Below are 6,000 nucleotides of genomic sequence, written 5' to 3'. Positions count from 1 at the left end.
CCCCACCTAAGGAAAGGTGGGAGTCCCACCTTGGGTAGGACTCCCCCTTGAGTAGGTTTCCCACCTTTGGGAAGTTTTGGTGTTGGGGTCTTATTCGAAGACTTGGACTACAACTCTTGGGGCTTCCACCTATATAATGAGGGACAAGGGGAGGGTGGCCGGCCACTCTTGCCTCCAACCTTGGCTGCCCCCCTTTGTGGCCGGCGCCCAAGGCACCCCCTCTCCCCAAACCCTAGCGCCCCTCCTCCAATACGTCTCCCGCATATGCTTAGCGAAGCTCCGCCGGAGATCTCCATCGACACCACCACCACGCCGTCGTGCTACCGGGATTCCGAGGAGGATCTAGTACTTCCGCTGCCCGCTGGAATGGGGAGAAGGATGTCGTCATCAACACCGAACGTGTGACCGAGTACGGAGGTGCTGCCCGATTGTGGCACCGTCAAGATCTTCTATGCGCTTTTGAAAGCGGCAAGTGATCGTCTACCGCAGCAACGAGAGCCTCCTCTTGTAGGCTTTGGAAATCTTCAAGGGTTAGTCTCGTTCATCCCCTCGTTGCTCCCATCTTCTAGATTGCATATTGGCTTGGATTGCGTTCTCGCGGTAGGAAATTTTTTGTTTTCTATGCTACGAATCCCTACACAAGACCTTCAGGATGGGGGAGTCGCCGGGACGGGCCGGAAGCGAGGTCGCCGCACACGAAAGCTGGGTCAACATGTTTAAGCCAAGCCTTTGATAATCATCAGTAGCACTTTGTTTATGATATTGTCATCCACTACTAACCCTTAGCAGTAATATACAATCAATCTACAAGAGAGAAGGTGACAAATCACTCCATTTTGTTATTCTATATACTGAACATGCAGGTCAAGCATCACCAATTATCTGTACAGCTGTTCCACGTGGAATCTTTGCAAAATCTCAGTGTATCATGGCAGACATGTATATATGTCCACTGGTCATATGCACTTATGGTTTAGAAAACTCACATCAGTATTATGTTCTCACTTGACTTCTACTTCTCTCCTTTGGGTGCCTCTCTGCTAGAATATACGGAGTTATATAACATAAAATTTAGTAAGAAAGGCATTGTTGGATCTGCACTGAAAAAAAAGAGCATGTATTATTCTGCGCGGCTTTTGACTAAGCTACACTAGTAGAAAACCCCCTCTTTAGTACCGGTTCCAGAGGACCTTTAGTACTGATTTTGGAACCGGTACTAAAGATCCGGTACTAAAGTCTCCCCCCCTTTAGTACCGGTTCCTTACGAACCGGTACTAAAGGTGCCTCCACGTGAGCACAGAGGAGCCCGCGGGGCTAGAGACCTTTGGTACTAAAGGTTGGCCCTTTTTTTCTCTTTTCGATTTTTTTTAAATCAACTTTTTTTCCCAATTTTTTTATTTGAATTGTTTAACCACTCAATCACACTATACACACATTTATCACTAAGCATTAAATTCTTATTTCAATCTAAATTACTCGATTCTACTAACACTTCCCCACAGGTCACCCATCCTCAGACTACTCCAGACCTAGCACGCTCAACTTCTTAGTTTCTTCCCTATGAGCTACCTACAAACAACTAATGCTTACCTGGCAATAGTATCCAATCAATCCTATTAACCCATGGACTATGATGTCACACACATTCATTTTATGAATCTAAATAATTATTTAAATAAAAATAAATAAATCATTAATAATAATCTTGAATTAAAATATTCTTGAATGCAAATAATAATTAACTTATTTGCATTTTTCCATTTAATATTGAATAATTCATATCTGCAAATCCGTAAATCAAAATTTGACAAATAATATGTCCAAATCGATTAGAGAAATGAGAGAAATCCAAATATGACATCCATATCATCCACATCCATGCACCTCTTTTCAAAATGACAAATTCTTGCTGATTCGGCTGGAAACGGGTAAAATTTGAACTGGAGGTGCATCTTAGTTTGCTCATGATTTTTGGGAAAAATCATTTTTCGGTACACAACTACCTATTTCACCAGAGATATACAAAGAGTTTCTCAATATTCAACCCCTAGCTACAAACGGTCGTGCATGCCGTCTTGACTTTTTCCTGAAACCGGCATAGAAAATTCTACAAAATTCACGAAAATTCAAAATGGTGTAAGACCTTCACGTGGTGTCATTATATATGCCCTAGTATCCACCAAAAAATAACAGACTTGGAATACCAAAGTTCTGTTGAAAATATTTTCAAAGAAACGAGCTATCTCCTACGAACATTCTAGGGTTTCGGGCAAAATGACGGGTGTTTTGGCCACATCCATGGCATAGTTTGCTAAAATGTGTCCATATTTCACAAAAACATGCATCTTGGAAGCACGAACAATGTTCACGGAGGAAGTTTTCATATTTATTGGGAAAAAAACCATTTCCCATTTTTCGAGTGCGAAAAATGAGTTTTTTTGAAGCAGCAACCATAAATATGTTGCAAAAATTGGGACATGCATTTTTTTGAGTACATTAGACCATGTTAGATTCAAAAATAACCAAAGTGTTGGCTTTGAAAAGGTTTCCATGCACCTCTTTTGAAAATGACAAATCCCTGCCAATTCAGCTGAAAACGGGTAAAATTTGAACTGCATGTGCATCGTAGGTTGCTCACGATTTTTGGGAAAAATCATTTTTAGGTACACAACTACCTATTTTATCAGAGATATACAAAGAGTTTCTCAATATTCAACACATAGCTACGATCGGTCGTGCCCGCCGTCTTGACTTTTTCCTGAAACCAGCATAGAAAATTCTACAAAATTCACGAAAATTCAAAATGGTGTAAGACCTTCACGTGGTGTCATTATATATGCCCTAGTATCCACCAAAAATAATAGACTTGGAATACCAAAGTTCTGTTGAAAATGTTTTCAAGGAAACGAGCTTGAACATGGTACCACATAACTTTTGGTTGGATTTCGACGCTCCGGAGCCCCTCTTCGGTGAAACCCTAGTTTGAACATGAATTTTTTTGTCCTTGTTCATGGATTTTTTTTTTGAAGAAAATAGTTTGAACAATGTGTATGATGATGTGGATCTACTTCTTCTCTTCGAAACGAGCTAAAGAACATCGAAATCCGAGTTCCATTGCCAAAGTTATGCTCAAAACGGTGAGTGAGTATAAAAACAGAGGAAAACCTTTAGTACGGGTTCGTATCACGAAACGGTACTAAAGGTATACGAACTGGTACTAAAGAGTGCGCGACCAGCGCCCTGGACAGTGGAACCGGTACTAATGCTACCTTTAGTACCGGTTCGTAAGGGAACCGGTACTAAAGGCTCAAACGGTTGCCCCTTTTTCTACTAGTGCTAGTGCATGCTAAGGTTTCACAAAGAAAATAAAAAAACATGTAAAAAGTAGAGAACTGATACCACCCCCGTTGTATCGATCCAAGCACTTGCAGAATCTGCAATAATATAGAACGCAACATTCAGTTGAGGCAAGTACATCATCACATGTAGTTTACACCGACCAATCATATGGAGATCTATCGGAAGTCAAATGCAGGTCTAACAAAAGAAAACATGTCATAATTTAGCCTTATTGTATTTTCCAACGTTGTTAATCCTCTTGGCAAGACCTGCTTAACTGCTTCACCGGCGGGGAAAAAGAACAACATTTTGTCAACCAAACCATCAGGTTTGCTGCTACTGATTCTTTCTGGATGTGTGACATTGTCTCCATATGCATTTTTTTCTGGAAATTTTGTTAATAGCATTGGATTCCATGCATTGTCGCTAAGAACGCCGGGCAGTTCTTCTCATGACCTCTTTCTGAAGTAAGACTGCAAAAGCTCGAACAACCTGAATTATTAAATTAGTTAGGGACAGGCTGAAGCCAAACTGATTAGTATGTACGTTCGTGGTTAGAACTCATGAATTGCAATAGGAACAATTCAATATACCCGTGGGGATGATCTGGGACTCGAGGTACTTGTGCGCCCTCCGGATTATCGTCGATCGCTGATGGGCACAAGAGAAAGAGGACGGTTAGGTGGAGGAGCTCTGTAGTTTGTACCGAGGAGTGAGAAGTGTATCCGCCTAGTCGGCCTCTTACTCTTCGACTTGCAACCGTCCTCTTCCTTTGTGAGCCGAATCCTCTTCCTTTTCGAGCGACCACCGTAATTGTACTTGTGAGGCCCTAGACTGCACGCGGTCCTTCATCTGTTGGCCATCGCTTGGAGTCATCCCGTCATCCTTCCCCTTGTTGGATCGCTTGGCGACAGCCGCATCGCCGCCCTTGGGCTTCCTGGCTGGCCTGCCGCCACTATCATCGATGGCATCGCTGATCTCGATTCCAGCATATTGGTGGAGGGGATCGACCGGGGGGAGGGGGAGAGGGAGGGTGACAGGGGCAGGCTTGGTAGTGGCGAACTCAGTGCAGGATGGGGTGTCGACGGTTGCTTTGCCTGGACCAGGAGTTTGACGAACGGGATGGGGAGATGAGGATGGAAGTCGTGCGTGGCTTGCGGGGTGTGAGAAGCATGTTCTCTTCCCTAACTTTTTTTTTCTTACGTGCGGTGGTAGTCTAGGATGTACCACTAATCATCCCACCATCTCTAGCTATTTAATATAGTAGAGATATGAGCTACTATCTAGGCATGCATGTCTAGTCATCCTTTGCCGTGAGGTGGGCGGTAAACACGCACCGAAAGTGTGCGACAATGCGCATGGCACAAGTAACTAGTGCATATATTTTTCTAGCACGCATGCTTGGCAAGTTAGCTAGCTAAGAGCATCTTCAGTCGCGTCCCCAAATTATCCTCCAAACCGCGCCGAATTGAGCGTTTTGGGGACGTGTTTTGTTCGTGCCGCGTTTGGGGATGTCGCTTCCCAGTCGCGTCCCCCAAACGCCGCCCCAAACATTAAAAATAATTTAAATAGATAGAAAGAAAATTCTTTACTAATATTCAAATCGGTTCAGCATAAACAAATTACATATAAATCTTCGAAAAAACATAATTAAATTACATATAAATTATTGTAAACTACTTCTTCTTCAATGACGGCCCCGCCTCGTGGTCGTCATCACGGTGGCGCTTCCTGCTTGTCACCTCTTCCGAAGAGGCGGTGTTGGCCGACGCGTCGGAGGAACTAGTGTCCTCCTCGTCGTCGCCGGTGCTCGCCGGCTGCGCCTTGGCCTTGACCTTCGCTTTCGCGTCCGCCTCCGCCTTCGCACGGGCCGCCGCCACCGCCTGCTGACCCTTCCTCCTCCGCGTCCTCCTCCACGCCCAGCCATTCCTCCGCGCTATCAACTGGCAGCGGGGAATCATCGCTGTTGCTGGGCGTCCGGGTACTGTCCCACCAATGGCACCATCCAGCAGGTTTGCCATCACTGGAGGTGTCGGACGGAAGCTCCGAGATGTAGCTCATCGTCGCTGGAGGTATCGGTGAGAAGCTTGGATGAATGGCAGCCGGTTGAAGATCCAAAAGCGTCGACGGACGGGTCTTATTGAGCGTGGATGAACGGCGACGCAGAAGTCGAAGAGAGCGGCGGTTGCTCTTCCGAGGAGTCCGCGCTCCATTTCGACGGTTGGCGCGTCGGTCGACGCGGTTGCCAATGCGATGGTTCCGCTTCCCGGCAACTGCACAGTCGCTACGTAGATGGCGGTTGAGCATCCGAGCCGCTGACACATCGAGCCCGCGCCTCCTCGCCTCTCATTTTGTTGTGTCTGGCGTGCCCGGAGCATCCCCTGTGTAGCGGGGACGGGCTCGGGACGCCGGACACCATATTGGGCCGCGCCGGACAAAAAAGTCCTTGGACGCGCGTCTGAGAACGTTTTCTTGTCCGGCGTGCCCCAAACCCTTTGAGGGACGCGACTGAAGATGCTCTAATTACTTGGTTTACCAACTCGTGACTGAAGACCAAGACGCACGAGTGTACAAGAGGAGGTTCCTAGTGACATGGGTATACCCTTCGGGTACCCATTATTGGTATACCTGGATCGGCTCGGCCCAATATGGAGAAGACTC

The sequence above is a fragment of the Lolium rigidum genome, chromosome 1 (assembly GCF_022539505.1).
Source record: "Lolium rigidum isolate FL_2022 chromosome 1, APGP_CSIRO_Lrig_0.1, whole genome shotgun sequence".
NCBI lineage: Eukaryota > Viridiplantae > Streptophyta > Magnoliopsida > Poales > Poaceae > Lolium > Lolium rigidum.
Note: the sequence above shows the minus strand (reverse complement) of the source record.